The following is a 17,823-nucleotide window of genomic DNA, read 5'->3' as shown; positions in this document are numbered from 1 at the left end:
GGTCATACACGTGCCACCCTAGTGGGGTCATTGTGATGCGTGGGGGATGTCCAGGGGTGTCTGTGGGCCTCATCTGGAATTCCGGCTCATGCTGCTCCAGGGCCAACACCTAGAAATGGGAAAAAAGCAATGCTGAGAGGTGGCTCAGAATCTAGTACTCAGGGATATAAATTCAGCCTATACCTTATGGTCCTTCATACTGATGCCAGATCAATCTTCCATTTATATTGATCTGATTGTGTTGCTTTTCTGCTCAAAACTCCTTAATAGCTCACTATTGTTTATTGGATCTTTCAAACTTCTTAGCTTGGCATCAAGGCACACCTCGATCTGGTGCCACCCTTCTTTCCTCTTAATTTTTTTCTCCACGTCAGCTATACATTAGCCAAACTGTACTGTTTGCCATTGCTATCGTATACCTGGGGACTTCCTGTAGCTGTATTTTTATCAAGGTTTTTTCTGATGCTGAGAAATGTTTTCTCCCACCCCTGTCCTTGCCTTTTGAAGTTCCACCAGTCTTCATGGCTCAACTCAAATGCTACCTCTTTCAGGAAGCCTTCCTTGATTCCCTGTGGTCAGAAATTCCTTCCTTCTGCCTACTTCAAATACGCTTTGTTCTACATAAACACAGAACACAGTCATCTTATGTTTTTCTCTCTATTTTGCACTATGATAATTAAATATTTATTGTATAGCAGTTTGCTTTTGTGTATGTATGTCATATCCTATTTGCTAGATTATAAATGCTTTGAGAGCAGGAAAGATTTCTTAATTATCCTTTAATCCAGGTATGTGCCATCCTTTGGGCTTTTGAGAGCTGATTGTTAAATTTTCATTGTGAGCATTTACACTTTAGAAATAGTTAAGTCTGAAGCTAAAAGAACACTTACCCAAAGCAGAAGCAGCAGAAAGAGCTTCTGGGAACATCAACAAAGACTCCAGAGTGGATCAGCAATGTTAAAGGCAATGAACCTCAGTGGTGCCTTCCCAAAAGACTGATGGTTAAGAAGGCAGAGTTGGCTATGATAGATAGCAGAGATGCAGCTGGTGTTAGTGATAACTGAGGAGGCAAGGGTCTACCCAGAGACCTGTTTCAGCAACTCAAGGTAGCTTCTTCAGTGTTTTCATGTCACTTTTTCCTTCTATTCTTTCTCTTCCCTCCATCCCTGGAAGAAAATTACTGTTTCCCATTAGTTTATGACAGGCAAAGAACGATTTTATTGCATAAGTTTTCCTACTGGTGGTTTTGTTAGCATGTACTATACCAAAAAATTAGCGAGTTGACCCAGACTAATTTAAATTGTGGACTTTATTATATTAGCGCGCGGCTGCCAGGGATATTCACATCCAAATCAAGCAGCTCCCATCAGGGGTTGAGCTAGGGTTTATATAGGGAGTATACAGGACAGGGAGGGGGATGGATCTTTGAAGTCTGGCAAGAGGAAGAGGGTTTTTTTGGGGGGCTGGTCAAGGACACCCCTCTCCCTCTGTCTAGATATGATAATGCTCTGCAAACTTTCTCACAATGGAGGCTTCCAGAGATATGATCTGAGGGATGTGGCCTGAGCAGCCAGATAAGGGTCTTGCTAAGGAATTTGAAGGTTTCCAGAGATATGATCTGAGGGCTGGAGCCTGAGCAGCCAGATAAGGGTCTTGCTAAGGAATTTGGAGTTTTCCAGAGATATGATCTGAGGGCTGGAGCCTGAGCTATGCAAGAGTACATTTCACTATTGTTTAGATTTAGGAGGAAAGAGGTCTGGGGCAAGAGTAAGCAGCAACTTCTGTTTTCCATGGCCTAAAGGGTTCTACTACCTAAATGGTAAAATAATGTTCTGCATTACACATGGTTCAGTTACATGCTTTATTATTTGATTTTGTCTAATTTATCTAATTTTTGGAGAGGGAGTCAAGCCAGGAATAGATTTCCTTTTCCCCACGCTCATTTTGCATATAGTGTCTGGGAGCTTCTCATTATATATATATTTTACTTTTTAAAAAATTTATTTATTTTTAGTTTTCAATAATCACTACCATAAGCTTTTGATTTTTAAATTTTCTCCCTTCCATTCACACCTCCCTCCCCAAGACAGCGTGCAATCCGACATAGGCTTTACATATACATTCCTATTAAACATATTTTCACATTAGTCATGCGTAAAGAAGAATTAGAACCAATAGGAGGAACCACCAGAAAGAGGAAACAAAACACAACAGAAGAGAGAAAAAGAGCAAAAAGTATGCTTCCATCTGCATTCAAACCCTGTGGTTCTTTCTCTGGATGTGGATAGCATTATCTTTCATTTTTACAATATTTTCACAAAATTGTATTGCTTGATTATAGTTGTTTTTTTTTTAAACCAAGAAAAGTCCTGTGACTTCACAAGGCTTTAAATTCCCAGATCTAATCCGTTGCCCTAAGGTGGAATTGGAGCTATACACGGCCATCTCAGACAGGCCTTGAGGATGTATTATTTTGGAATAAATGGAAATAAGGGATAAGTACTGGAATCTGAGAGTTGAAAAGAACCTCAGGGGTTACCTAATTAACTCCCCTTTAGAAGGTATGAACATGGCCCTCCAGGGCAGATGCAATTAGAAGGGCTTGGTCACTAGCCCATGATTTCCCAACAGCATTTGAGGCTATCAAAGTATCTCAGGGCCATTTCATGACCAGTCCAGCACAAGCTGTTTCTGAGGCACATTGCTTTCATGAGTCTCTGGGGATCTGTTAATAGCTCCAGGCACATCCCCTGGAGCTAAGCCATTAGTACTAGGTTCTGAAACAGAAAGGCAAGGCCATGACAGCCAACAGCTTAATGAGACTACCCAACAGGGGATCTCTTACTGGGTCAGCTCCCAAAGCATGTCTTGTAATTGGACAATCTATCTATCTAAAGAGCTATGTCCACAGGGGTTTGGAGGGGTTACCCCTGCACCTCAGAACTAAGAGAGAAAGGCTCTCCTGGGTAATTTTGGATCTGCTCATGTATTGTTTTAGGTCTAGAGTCAATTCTTTTTTTTTTTTTTGCTTGGTAATGGAGTTAATTGATTTGCCCAGGGTCACACAGCTAGTAAGTGTCAAGCGTTTGGTCTGAGGTGGGATTTGAACTCAGGTCCTCCTGACTTCAGGGCCAGTGCTCTATCCACTGTACCACCTAGCTGCCCCCTGGAGTCAATTCTTAATTCCCACTAATGGAGGAGAGCAGTGGATAATTTAAAATAGGTTTAGAAAATATGAATAGTCTCTTGAAGAGCTAGGTAAATGCATAGGATAGATCTTTGTGGGGTGGGGTGGGGGGAATATTGTCCTTGGCTGGACTGAGGTCAAATTTGAGGGGTATGCTCTGTCTTCTCTGCTCAGTTTTCCCCTCTCCATGGTACGATACTCTTAGATACTCAGTACTCTCTTATTCTATCCTTCCTACTCCTTTCTCTTCCTCATCCCCATCCCCATTTATTTTACAGGCCAGATGAATGAATTTAAGCAAACATTCCTTCCTTCCTTGAAAAACCAGGATGATGCTAGGCTCCCTCCAGTTTTGTGGCACTTCTTCCATTTCCTAGGATTTGCTCAGCAATCACATCTGCATGTTCTTTCTGTACTCTGAGACTCGTTCATTTGGACCTAGTGCGCCACCTTATTTATTTTGCATTTCAATATCTTGATCACCACTGTCAGAAACATATCAGAACACTCCCTACTCTTTCGCCCCTAGCTTATTGCTGCCTGGCCAGCTGGCATTGTTACCCTTGGGTATTTTCTGCTTTTTAAATTTTTTTCTTTCAATTTGACCACATCACTATTATTCATTCTTATCCTAAGGTATTTACCTGGTTTATACTATACTTAATAAAACTACTTAAGTTTTTGGCTAAGTATCTAGAAGAATTGTCCATACAAAAAGATTTAAAATCATTAAAATAAAACAAAACATTCTTCATAATCTGTAATTGTTAATAACTTGTGCCATCTGAAGTGATCGAGAAGCTTGGGTTTAAGATAAAAACTATATAGCACATATCATGTTTTATTGGACTTGCAACTTTAAAAGAATCAGTCTCTTGATCACTGTGACACGTTCAGTGTCTCAGATGGAAGATAAGTCCTGGTACTTGACAGCTTTATGTTCTTCTCACATAGATTGTTGCTCATATTATGATGCTCTGAGGTGGGCCTGGTGGAGGGCCATGAGAGATGGCTTAAGAAATTCCAACAAATATGCAGTTTTTTGAATGAATGACTCAGGCCAGCATTTCCCAGTGATTTTGTATTATGAATGCTAGAGTATTATGAGTTATTATGAGACTGCTTTATGAAAGGTCATTTCTGTAACAATGGCTTGTAAATGTTCTAGGTGTGGGTCAGCATCAACTAAACTTACCATCCCCGGGGCACTGCTAAATTGTCAACTTTTGGCTTCGCCTCTTCTCAGTGTAGGAAGCACTGAGTAAGCAGCTGATTTATTGTTGATATTACTAGACCAAAATCAAGTCCTTTTGGCATGAACTGCTCGAGGCTGGAAGTGTGCCAATGGTCCCAAAAAGCTGAAGCTTCCCCGCCTCTACGTCCCTCGTGCTGACCTAGGTGAGAGGAATGTATCAGGTTAGTTCACTGCCAAGTGTAGGGTCTTATTCTGGGGAGTATATTCAGGGATATGCTGGAGCCAGGGAATGCTGATTGTTACATTTTCAATGTGAGCATTTATATCTTAGAAATGGGCAAACTCTATAAATCAGGACTTGATTTATTGTTTTGTTGATTGTTTAGACTTAAACTGGCTGGGGAAACATTAACGATGAAGATTAAAATGTGTCATATGTATGTTTTTTTTTTCAGAGCTTAGCAACTAAACTTTATTATTATTATTTTATTTAAAAACATTTTCCAGTTTTCTTTATTGGCTTTAAAAATGTTTCATTCCATGCCCCACTTACATGTAAAGATAATTTTAACATTAATTTTAAAAAAATTTAGTTCCAAAATTTTCTCTCTTCCTCAGAACCTCATCTTCCCCTTCCCTGAGGTGGTAAACAATTTGATATTAGGTTATATATGTGCAATTATACAAAACATATTTCCATATTAGTCGTGTTGTGAAAGAAGACACTGACCTAAAGGAAAAAAATACCCATGTATACATTTTTTAAGAGTCAGTTGTTGGGGCAGCTAGGTGGCACAGTAGATAGAGCACTGGCCCTGAAGTCAGGAGGACCTGAGTTCAAATCCGACCTCAGACACATAACATTCACTAGTTGTGTGACTCTGGGCAAGTCACTTAACCCCAATTGCCTCGCAAAAAACCCAAAAAACAAAAAAGAGCCAGTTGTTAAACATTTCCCAGCACATGGCTGAATATTCCTCTGCCTTCTCTGCCAGCCAGTCCACCAGGATGGTCCTCATGCTGTTGGTTATGTATGACTACTTTACGTTTACCTTTGGCCTCTATTTATCTAAGATACACATCAATATCTTCATGGTGGTTGAGGAGTTCGTTAACATTTGGTGGCTTTTCTTCTGATACTGTAATGCAGAACATTATTTTGCCATTTAGGTAGTAGGGCCCTTTAAGCCATGGAAAGCAAAAGTTGGTGCTTAATCTTGTCCCAGACCTCTTTCCTCCTAAATCTAAACAATAGTGAAATGTACTCTTGCATAGCTCAGCATAGCCCATACCTCCAACGCAAATGGATAAGAAAGCTTGCAATATAATTGCTTTAGATAATTATGTTTATACCAGAGACCAGGACACCTGGTCTGGTTTGTGTGATCTCTGACCCGTAATAATGGGGTGTTCGGGTGCTTGTGCTTGTACTTGTGCCCCAATTTCTCCCTAGTCTCAGAAACACTGTCTCTGACAACCACTCCCCAGCCTAAGGACACTGTGCCTAGCAGTTATTCATGCATGGGCCTCAGCACGACCCTTATCTCTCTCCCTGGTACAGCTACACAGAGCTGGGCTGCTCAGGCCCCAGCCCTCAGATCATGTCTCTGGAAGCCTCCCAATTCCTTAGTAAGTTCCTGTGTTGTGAGAAAGCTTTCCCTTGTTGCAGAGCATTCTTTCATCAAGACAGAGGGAGAGGGGTGTCCTTGGCCAGCCCAAGGATTCTTCCTCCTGCCAGACTCCAAAGATCCATTCCCCCCCCACCCCATGTCCGATATACTCCCTGTACTTTCCCATCCATAGCCCCCAGAGACACCTGCACCTTTGGATTACCTCATCAGTGTTCCTGGCATTTCTTTCCCATGCTCTTTTCCATATAAACCCTAGCTTGACCCCAGATTGGGGCTGCTTGATTTGGATGTGCATACCCCTTGCAGCCATGCGCTAATAAATCCACATTTTAAATTACGTCTGTGTCTCTCTTGCTGATTTCTCAGTACAACAATACCATAGGCAGGTCCACAGTAAATTAGGATTCAAAACTACCGTCCATTAGATTATCAAAAGGTACCAAAGATTTTCTTATTTCAGGTTAAAGAAACAATTAAATTGAAGCCCACTACATATTTAGATTGCATTTTTTTTTAAAGGAATGAGGAATCTCATTTGATTCTCTCCCATCTGGTTCAAACAACTGAATTGTGAAAGCCAGCTACTTACTGCTGGTGTTTCAGGCTTTAATAATGCTGTACTTAATACTCCCGGCAGATCTTGGCTTCATGCAGCAGACGGCCAGGCCCTTGGGCTGCACACCCAGCACCAACAATACCTTGGCAGGCTGGGGGCACCTAAGGTGGATTGGTTAATGTGCTCCTGGCTCTCCTCCAGGACTACATCCCAAGGAAGCCAGTGCTGCTGGGGCCCAATATCATGGTGGATGAACAGAGGCAAGTGATTGTGAAGCAGGAGCTGAGCCTGTAGCCAGCCTGAGATGGAGATTTCTGCCCACAGCTGCCTGCACCAGGTCACCTCTTCACATTACAAACACCTCTGTGTTTCTGGGAGGGGCTGCAGCTGTAGTGGACTGTGCTCAGCTCTGGAGGTCACAGGCCCCAGGCCCTTGATGCAGTTCAAATGTTCAATGACTCTTGAAATATTTGGCTCTATTTAAACCTTGTTTATTTGCTATCTGTGCTTTTATAAAGAGTTTTATCTCCAGATAAAGATAAGCTGATTTTTGTTACCTTCTTAGTGAGTGTTTGTTATGAGGGAGTGAATAATACAAAGGAGGGAAGGTCAACTGAAGCCAAATGCTTTAGACTTAACCAAGAGCCTCTTAAGTCCATGGCTCTGAAAGAGGCTGCATGTGTTTTTCAAGTGCTTACGTAGCACAGGGCCTGGTGGTTAGGGTGTAGGGGATGTAGATAACCCAGACTTGGATAACTGAGGGTTGACCTGTACCAACCTCGGGGTAGTTTGTGCATGCTCTATGACCAGGACTGGTAAGAGATAGGGGGCAGTTTGTGGCATAACATTGTGGAATCATAGACTCACAGTTGGCTGGTTCTTCAAAAGTAATTTAGTTTAAGTTCAACCTGAATAGGAATTCCCCACTGCAATAGTCAACAAAAACAAATGCTTATGAAGTATCTGCTTTGTATCAGGTACTAGACTAGAGTTTGGGGATACAAAGGGAAAAATGAAAGAGACCTTGCCCTCAAGGAGCTTATGATCTCCTGTGGGAATACCACAATACATATAAATTAAGTAGAGGAAAAGGGAAATTGAGGAAAAAGACAGAAGAGAGAGAGAGACAGACAGAGAGACAGAAAGTGTGAAAGACAATGAAAGAGAGACAGAGAGAAGAAGAAGAAGAAGAAGAAGAAGAAGAAGAAGAAGAAGAAGAAAAAAGGGAGAGACACACAGAGACAGAGAAGAGAGAGAAAGAAAAAGGGGAGATAGAAAGAGGGAGAGAGAAAAGAGGAAGAAGAGAGACAGAGAAGAAAGAAGAGGAGGAGGAGGAGGAAGGGTGAGGGAGATAGAGAGATAAGCCAAGTTCCTGGAGAAAAATCCCTGAGTTATTTATCTTCCTAGGCAGTCCATTCTACTTGTTGATAGTGCTAATTATTAGAAAATACGGAGCCCAAATCTGACACCCATTGGCTGTCTGAGGCCAATAAAGACAAATTCTTCTTCCACATGTAAGGCCTTCAAAGGCTTGAAGCCAGCTGTCATGTCCCCCACCTCATCCAGGTCCCACACTGAACATTCTCTATATGTGTTTTTATCAAGACACCTTCCTGGCTATGGGCACGAAACTGAATGAAACGTGATTAGTTCTCTGGCTTCAAAAGCAAACTGGGTAAATGCCACCTGAGAAGGGAGACAGTATGGAATGATAAGGTAGATAATAAGGTACTAGAAAGTCAGAAGAGTTTGATTCTAGATATGGCCCTGTTACTAGCTGTGTGACCCTGAACAAGTGACTTCAATTCTCTGGGCCTATGTTGTTTCTTTTTTTTTTTAACCTGTCAAAGATTTTGATGAGATGATAACAATAATAAAAGCTAGCATTTATATAGTACTTTCAAGTTTATAAAACATTTAACATATGTCCTCTCATTTGAGCCCCACAACAGTTCTGTGAGGTAGCTATTATTATCCCCATTTTATAAATATCAAAACTGAGGCTGAGGGAGGTTATGATCTCTGAGAAGTCTCTTCCTGCTCTAAAGTTCTGTGACTCAGTGACTCTAGAAATAGGTCTAAATGGGAAGCTGGGTTCCTTTCTCACGGGGATTGGGTTGACTGGGAAGAAGCAATCCCTTTGGGTGAGGATTTTTTTGTTTATTTAAGCAAGACACCCTGAGGGGAAAAAAAAATACAATGAGGGAAACTCTGGTCAAAAAAAAAAAAGGAACCCAGAGTAGTTACACCAGATGTTTCCTTAATTTGTTTCTTTCACTTGGCCTTTTTTGTTTCCTGCCTCTGTCCTTGGACATGTTTTTCATTTTTGATCTGGTTGCTGATTACATTGTGAAGGGGATGGATATATTCACTTCTCTGTATACACACACACACACATACATATGCATATATATATATATATATATATATATACATACACACATACATACATATGTACATATATATGTATATGTGTGTGTATCTATCTATCTATCTATCTATCTATCTATCTATCTATCTAGTGTGTCCCCCCCAATACTGGATCCTCTGCCCCCATATAAACACTTTTTGGAAGGGGATGTTTTTTGGTTTTTTTCTTTGTGTTCTCAACACTTCGAACAATATCTGGCACATAGCAGGTGCTTCATAAATACACAATGATTAGAATGCAAGAGGGGATGGGGTTAAGCATGACCTAGTAGAAAGAGCACTGATTCTGAGATCAGTGGACATGGGTCAGAGGACTAGATCTGGGGCAAGTCACTTAATCTCCAGTCTCACTTTATTTACCTATAAAATGGTCATTTAATTCACGAACACTTACTGTGCTCCTACTGTGTTCAGAGCTCTAGGCTGAGAAGCTAGGGATACAAAGGTCCATTAAGATCACTCTCAAGGAGCTTACAAGCACTAATATACAGTATGCTTGCACTACTGACCTCACTGGGTTGCTGTAAGGATCCAAGGAAGTGTTTGTAAAGTGCTTGGCAACTTTAAATTTCTGCATAATGCAATAATCATGCTTTCCTATTGGGGGAGGGAGCAGCTGCTCGGTCCGGTAGCCTGGGATTGTAGAGCTATGGTTGGTCTACTCCGGCTAGGGTGTTTCATTCTGTTCTATGAATCAAGAGATACTTATTAAGCTCCTCAAAGAGCACTGTGGATAAATAAGAGAAAACAGAAAACAATTCATATTTACGTGAGTATTTTCCTTATACCAGCCCTGTATGAAAGATAGTACAAGAATTTTTATCTCCTTTTTATAGATGAGGAAACTGAAATTAAGTAATTCACCCAAGGTCAGATAGCTAATGAATGGTACCATTTAGACTTAAAACCAAGTCATCTGACTCTCAAATCAATGCCATTTTCACTATACCTGCATATCCTTCTAGTTTACAGTGTGAATAAAAGAATATTAGACCAGGTAGGGACCTGGGAGATTATTCTGGATCAGTCCCTTCATTTTCACAGAATCGCCAAATTTGGGTGAGATCTCAGAGGTTGCACTGACAAAACCCATATCTACAACACATCAAATGATAGTCATCCATTCTTTGTTTGAAAACTGACAAGAAGGGAGAGCTCCACTACTCCTAAGACAGCTCATTCCAATAAATCGACAAGCATTAAGTGAACTATGATAGTACTACGGTAACATGGGTGGATGAGAACATTTTGTTTTAATGGCCATGACAGTGGCTGAAGCAGGCTTAAAGCTTGGTCAGGCACTGAAGACACCAAGGTCATCCACTGCATCCTGGGACATTGCCAGTTGTCTTGACTTTTGTCCTGCCACTGGACTCTGACGACTGGAAGAAAGAGGCTGATGACTTTGTGCAGCTCTGCCTCACTTAGATCCAATTCACACACAAGTCATTACAACGCCCTGTGATGTCAGTGGTCCTCTTTGAAAACGAAGGGCAAACGAACAACATTGTGCTCGGTGCCAAGAATGCAATGTGGAAAAAAAAATCAGATAGCCCTTGTCCTCAAGCAGCTTACATTCTATCCAGGGAAACAACATGTACTCGGTAACTTCAGTCTTCAGTCAGGGATTCTTAAGCCTTTTTGTGTTATGGCCTATGGAAGTCTTGTGAACCCTCTGGACCCTTTCTCAGAAGAATGTTTTTAAATGACCAAAATAAAATACCTAGAATTACAAAGGAAGCCAATTATATTGAAATATAAATATCAGAATTTTAAAAACAAGAAGTTTGTAGACCTCAGGTTATGAACTCATCTTAGAGAGTTAATTTGGGTCACTGAGAAGTTAAATGATTTGCCCAGGTCACACAATCTATGTGTCAGAGCAGTACTTCTGTCACTGAAGCTGGCTTTCTGTTCATTAGGACAGGTTCACTGTTCTAATCACTCTGGCTCTCATTGATATGGCCAATAATAGGTCCCAGGCCAAGCCCCACTTGGTCATCTTTTGGGCCCTGTTTGGCTCAAAGCGAATGTAGATAGCAGTTGTTTCTGTTTTGGCCAGAAATCCTGAAGGTCTTCCCTTCCCAGATTGATATATTTTTTTGGACTAGGTAAAGAGGCCATTCTCTGCTTCATTTCTTACCTAGCTTTAATCACTGAATGGATGTTGTTTCAGTCAAACTGAGACCTGTGAAAGACCTTAGCTTAAAAAGGCCAAGGTCTCCCCCTGCATCCTGGGTCATCTGCAGTCATCCTGATCTATATCTTGCCACTGGACCCAGAAGAGAAAGTGAGGCTGGGAACTTTGCACAGCTCTCCCCCACTTAAATCCAATTCCCTTGCATGTCATGACATCACTTCCTTGATGTCGTGGTCTTCCTGGAGAATGAAGGACAAACAACAACAACATGACAGGCTGACTCTAAGAAACACTCACCTTATTAAAGTGTTGCATATTTGCTATTTCTTCCCACTACTAAACAGATGGAAAGAAATTTCCATACTCAAACACATTCTAGTTCCCCATAAACACAATAAACTCAAATTCTCACTTCCTTTCCTCTCTTGTTCCTTCTTTCAGAGTTCTGTCATCAGCATGTCTAGTCTTCAGTTCAACTCAACAAATATTTACTGAACTCATGCTATGTGCAGGGTACTAGGTGCATTGGAAAATACCAAGATAAATGAAAAGGGTGCTGTGATGTAATAACCAGAAAAAAAACTGATTTGGAGTCAAGAGACTTGAGTCAAATCCCTGCTCCAGAAAAGTCGTTGTGTCACCTAGAACAAGTTACTGTGATCTGAGTCTGTTTCCTCTTCTAAAAAACTGGGACCATAATATTTGCCTTGTCTACTCTGTTGAGAAGAAAGCACTTTATCAACCTTGAAGCACCATAGAAATGTGAAATATGACTATAGAGTCCAATTTAGTTTTGTACCATATTTGTGAATTGAAGAAACTTTGTTAAGGGCCTACAATGTGCCAGGCACTGGGGAAATAAATACAAAAATGAGACGGGCCCTGCTTTCAAGACACTTAACTTGTCATGAAAGAAACTGTGCCACAAAGGAGAATGGTGGCTAAGGAAGAGAGTTTTTGTCTGAAGAGTCACAGGGATGGTAACTGGAACCCAGGACAGCTGATTGTCTCTCCCTTTGGATTTGGGCAGTTAGGTGGCTCAGTGGATAGACAGCTGGGCCTGGAGTCAGGAAGACCTGAGTTCAAATCTGGTCTCAGACACTTACTAGCTGTGTGACCCTGGGTAAGTCATTTAACTCTGCCTTAGTTTCACCATCTGTAAAATGAGCCAGAGAAGGAAATGGCAAACCACTCCCGTATATTTGCCAAGAAAGCCCCAAATGGGGTCATGAAAAGTTGGACGCGACTGAAACAACTCAACAACAGCATTAGATTTGTGTGATTGATCACTCTTCCTAGAGAAAGAGGTAGAAAGTGAGGTATAGTCCAATTGGCATTGTGAATAGATATGAAACATGGTCTGGGGTCACCTAGATCTAGCTGGGCAACTAAGTTTGTACTCACTCTCTTGCCAGTCAAGCTCATTCCCAGGACAGAGGTCCAGAACTAAGAGAGTTTGATTCAGTGTGGCCTTTTGTCCATTGGAGGGTACGGTTCCAAGTCTGGAAGGGAAGGGACAGGGCAGATACTGGGATGTCTGGGTGGATAGATATGGGATTTGTGCAGATTAAATTAGTGCTTATTTGCCTTTGAGCTCTCTTTTCCTTTCTCTTAAAACACTTTCTGCCCTTTCCAAGTCTCAGGTTCCATGTCCTCACCCCACCCCCATCCTCAAATCAGCCCTCTTAGGGAAGATGTTTATTTTTCTCATTTGACATAAAGAAGCAGATAGAAGTTTATTTCCACCAACTCACTTTTTGGTTATCAATCAGCACTTTCCTTCTTTAGAGATATAGCCATCATAGTGGGCTTGAGGAACATTGTGGACAGAGTAAGTTGGTAATAAGAACATATAACAATAATATCAACAACAATACTTATGTATTGTAAAGTGGCTTGTCCTTTTTCCAAAGTGCCTTCACATCCATTATCTTTTTCAGTCCCCATAGCCACACTTTGAGGTAGACAATGTAGCTGTTAACCACATTTTACAGATGAGGAAACTGAGGCTCAGGAAATGAAGAGACTCATGAACAGTTAAACAGCTAGTAAGTGGCAGATCTGGCATGCGAGCTGGTGACTTGGACATTCCAGGCATCCCACTGTAAGCCTGCCAATCAGTTAAAGATCCCTAAATCTCCAACCAGCCTAATTCTTATTTGGAAAAGTGCAGACACACCCCAGACACCCAGCACACACCCAGCACTGGAAACAAAAACTAACTAGAATCACGATCATGTTCCAGGAAAGGGTAGATTTGTGGCTCTGAGTCAGGCTCAGGATAGGGCTGCCTATAAAAAGAAGAAAGGAAAAGGACCTCAAGCTATTCAGTCTCTGTCTTTGGGCTCCTTAATGCTCCCTTTTTCCGGGTTTAGAAACTTAAGGGGAGGTATCTGTGGGGTCGAATCTTCCAAGCCACAGGACAGATCACAGTTGTTCTCTCTTCCTGGTATGGATCAAGCGTCTCTGAATGATTACTTTTCTTTCATCTCTGCATCCCAAGTCCTGAGTTTGGAGTTCAGTCATTTAGCCCAGTGCTCACAAGTACCCAGTGCTTGGGAATAATAGTAACTGACAGTCATGAAGCACTTTGAAGCAAAGCAGTTTGCATACATTGCTTCATTAGAAGCGATTCCAAGACAACCTTGTGAAGCAAGTACCAAATGGCAATTGATACCCACAGGTATCCCCATTTTACAGATGAGGATACTGAGATACAGAGAGGATAAAGGAGTTGTCCAGGGACACAGCTAATAAGGATCAGAAGCGGGTTTGGAACTCAGGTCTTTCTGACTCAAGGCCCAGCCTTCTAGCCAGTATGACATATTGCCTCAGTGAGTAAGGGACAGATAGAAAGCATACCGTTTTACAGCTGGAAGGGACCTTAAAAGATCATCTTCTCTGGTGTCCTTTACTTGACAAACTAGGACATTGAGGCCTGGATTGAAATGACTTGTCTTGGGCTGCAGAGACAGAGAGTAGTAGCAGATCTAGGATTAGAACCCAGGGCTCCTGACCCCTAATGCAAGTACTTTTCCATTAAGGCCAATTGTAAACCACATCCATTTGGGGATTACTAACTTGTTGTCTTGAGAAGCTTGCCACAGATATGGTGCTTATTGGATGAACTTTGTTGTTGTTCAGTCATTTTAGTTGTATCTGACTCTTTGTGACCCCTTTTTGAAGTTTTCTTGGCAGAGATACTAGAGTGGTTTGCCATTTCCTTCTCCAGCTCATTTTACAGATGCGGAAAATTGGGTTAAATGACTTGCCCAGGGTCACACAGCTAGTAAGTGTCTGAGGCCACATTTGAACTCAGGAAGATGAGTCTTCCTCACTCCAGGCCCTGTGCTCTATCCGCTGTACTACCTACCTGACCCTATTGGACGAGCACTATGCGGATAATCGAGAGGTCACTGTATAGCCGTAGAAAGTCCAGATGGGGTCATTTTCTGATGACTGATGAGTTCAGTACCTTGGTCCCAAATTGCAGAAGATGCTTTTAAATTATTTTCATCTCAGCCTTACCAGATTCAGTGGCTGATGATTTATTGATTCTTTTCCTCTCTGCTCCCTCCTACCTCAGGGTCTTTTGCAGGGCTAAGTGCCCAGGGCTGCTGAGTGCTGCTCTGGGGGCTGGGCCTTGGATTTCTGGCAGTCACTCAGGAGCCATCACAATGCTGGGAATGCTGACACAGGGCTAGGGGCGGCAGGATTAGTCAGCTCAGTGTCTCTGCTTTGCCAAATGCATCCTGTTTCCCAGTCAAAAGGCAATCAGTGAGCATGTGTGGGTATTTGGGTCAATACTGGGACACATTACTGGAAGCACCTGTGGTCCATAACCTGCCTTCTGCCCTACTCATATCCCTGGCTTCTGGGGAAGGGGAGAATGGATCCATGGGGACAGAGAGGGAGAGAGACAGAGAGACAGAGAGACAGAATGAGAGACAGAGAGAGAGAATGAGAGACAGAGAGAGAGAATGAGAGACAGAGAGGCAGAGTGAGAGAGAGAGAGAGAGAGAGAGAGAGAGAGAGAGAGAGAGAGAGAGAGAGAGAGAGAGAGAGAGCGCGCGTTCCTGGGTGGTCATCTTGAATTTGGGGCTGCAATAGCTTACTTATCCACCCCAGATTCAGAGGATGTGAATGTCAATTCTTTCAATCATTTTTAAAGTGCCTTCTATGCCTTAGGCACTGTGGTAAGAGCTGGAGATAAAAAGAAAAGTGAAACAAGTCCTAACCAAAAGTGGCTTATGCCCTACTGGGGGATACAGCATACACACACACACACACACACATGTTTTATTTTATATTATATTACATATGTTCTGTATAATTATATAACATGTAATTATATATAATATAAAAATTATATATTACACACACACACACATATATTTGTTTGTATAATCCTAGGGTTCACTATGAGACAGATTTTTAAAGGCCCCAAGTTCAAAGTAGTTTTGCCCTTGAAAGTATAGTTATGGAACATATGAGTGGCTTAAGATGTTGCCCCCAGGTAGGAAATGAAAGCTCTCTAACCATAGGCTGGGCAAGGGTGGGGTGGGGGTGGGGGTTGAGATATCAGCTCCACTCTAGGAAAGGTCACCACCTCTCCTGTGGCTTCTGGAGCTTTCTTCCTCTCTCAGGTCTGAAATAAAGAGACACTAGGAAATGTATGTCTAGGGACAGCAGTGGGTATTTATGAGAAAGAAGATTTATAGATTCATTAAATGCAACATTTAGCAGAATGAAAGGACACAACTGGAAACCGATGCCAGTTGCACCTGCTGAAAAAGGATGGGGAATAGGACAGCTATTTTTCCCCTCAGCATTCCTGCTCCCAAAGTGAGTGCCCACAACGACACAACACACCACGCACACTGTAACACCACCACAACACACTATAGATAGATCTTTTCTCCTGTCCATCCAGAGGTCACCTCTCATGGGGGCTGGGGTTTGAAGAAAGGACATGTAGATGTTGCTACCATCATGCTGCTGCCCCACATGGCCTCTCTCTTTCCTCTCAAGATCTCAAAAACTCATTACAATCCTCCCCTCCTGTCCGAATCTCATGATAACTTCTCTGAAGGTGAGCAATACAATTCTGAAGGCCTTTAGAGAAGGGCTGTCACCCAAGATAAAATGATGATAATAATTATAAAAATAATAATAGTAACTTTTATATAGCCCTTTAAGGTTTGTAAAGTGCTTAACTTAGATGACATTTAATCCTCACGATAATCCTGGGAGGTAGGTGTTATTATTATTCACATTTTATAGATGAGGAAACTGAGGTAGAGGGAGGTTAAGTAACTTGCCCAAGGTCACACAGGAAGTAGGTATCAGAGGTCTTCCTGATTCTATGGCCAGGACTTTATTCACTTTGCCACTTAGATGCCTCATTTACGCAAGGTAATTTTGAGATGGAGCTTCATGTAGACCAAGAATTCTTAGCCCCCTTCCCTCCCCACCTCTTTTGTTGTCCTGTATCTCTATGACAGCCTGGTGAAGCCTATGCATCCTTTTTCAGAATAATACTTTCTTTTTTTCCTAAAGATAATTTCTTATTGTTATTTAGTTGTGTCGGACTTTTCGTGACCCCATGGACCATACTGTCCATGGAATTTTCTTGGCAAAAATACTGGAGTGGTTTGCCATTTCCTTCTTCAGTAGGTTAAGGCAAATAGAGATTAAGTGACTTGTCCAGGGTCATACTGGACAAGTATCCAAGGCTGGATTTGAACCCAGGTCTTCCTGACTCCAGGCCTAGTGCTCTATCAATTGAGCCACCTAGCTGCCAGATCATAATTTACAGAAATGCTATAGTTCAGTTAGAAGTTAGTAAATATGAAGATACAATTTCCAAACCCCCTCCCACTTAAAGGGAAGGGTAAGGGAATAGGTATTTATTATAGCACTTACTATTTGCCAGCCATTGTACTTAGGACTTTTACAGCTATTGCTTCATTTGATCCCCACAACAATCCTGCAGAGTAAATTCTGTTATCCCCATTTGTCGTTTGGTCATTTTCAGTCATGTCTGACTCTTTGTGACCCCATTTAGGGTTTTCTTGGCAAAGATACTGGTGTGGTTTGCCATTTTCTTCTCCAACTCATTTTACAGATGAGGAAACTGAGGCAAACTTAACTGAGGTTAAGTGACTTGCCCAGGATCACATGGCTAGTAAGTGTCTGAGGTCAGATTTGAACTCAGGTCTTCCTGACTTGAGGCTCAGCATGCTATCCACTGTGCCAGCAGCTGCCCATATCCCCATTTTACAGTTGAGGAAATTGAAGCAGCTGTTAAGTAACTTTCCCAGGGTCGCTAGTTTGAGGTCAGACTTGAACTCAGGTCTTCCTGACTCCAGGCCTAGCACCCTATCCATTTTGTTCTGAGTTCACAGACCTTCTGAAATCAAGTTCATGGACTCCAGATTAAGAACTCTGGATGAAGAAGGTGCTGCTTGAGCTAGGCTTTGAAGGAAAAGGAGGGGTTTTAAGAGGTCAAGGTGAGGAGGAAGTGCATCCGGTCCTCATTTCTCAGAAGAAATCGACTGACTAGAGCCCTTAGGTTTCCTGAGTCCCTCAGGGTACATGGGATGGTGATGGTTGGGGTGGAGAGAGAGGACATCATTCCCAGAGCACGCTGGGCACATCTCCAAGTAGCCAGGCCATTAGGCA

Source organism: Phascolarctos cinereus, unplaced genomic scaffold (assembly GCF_003287225.1).
Source record: "Phascolarctos cinereus isolate Bilbo 61053 unplaced genomic scaffold, phaCin_HiC Scaffold_726;HRSCAF=1367, whole genome shotgun sequence".
Lineage (NCBI taxonomy): Eukaryota > Metazoa > Chordata > Mammalia > Diprotodontia > Phascolarctidae > Phascolarctos > Phascolarctos cinereus.
This window is presented reverse-complemented; position numbering follows the sequence as displayed.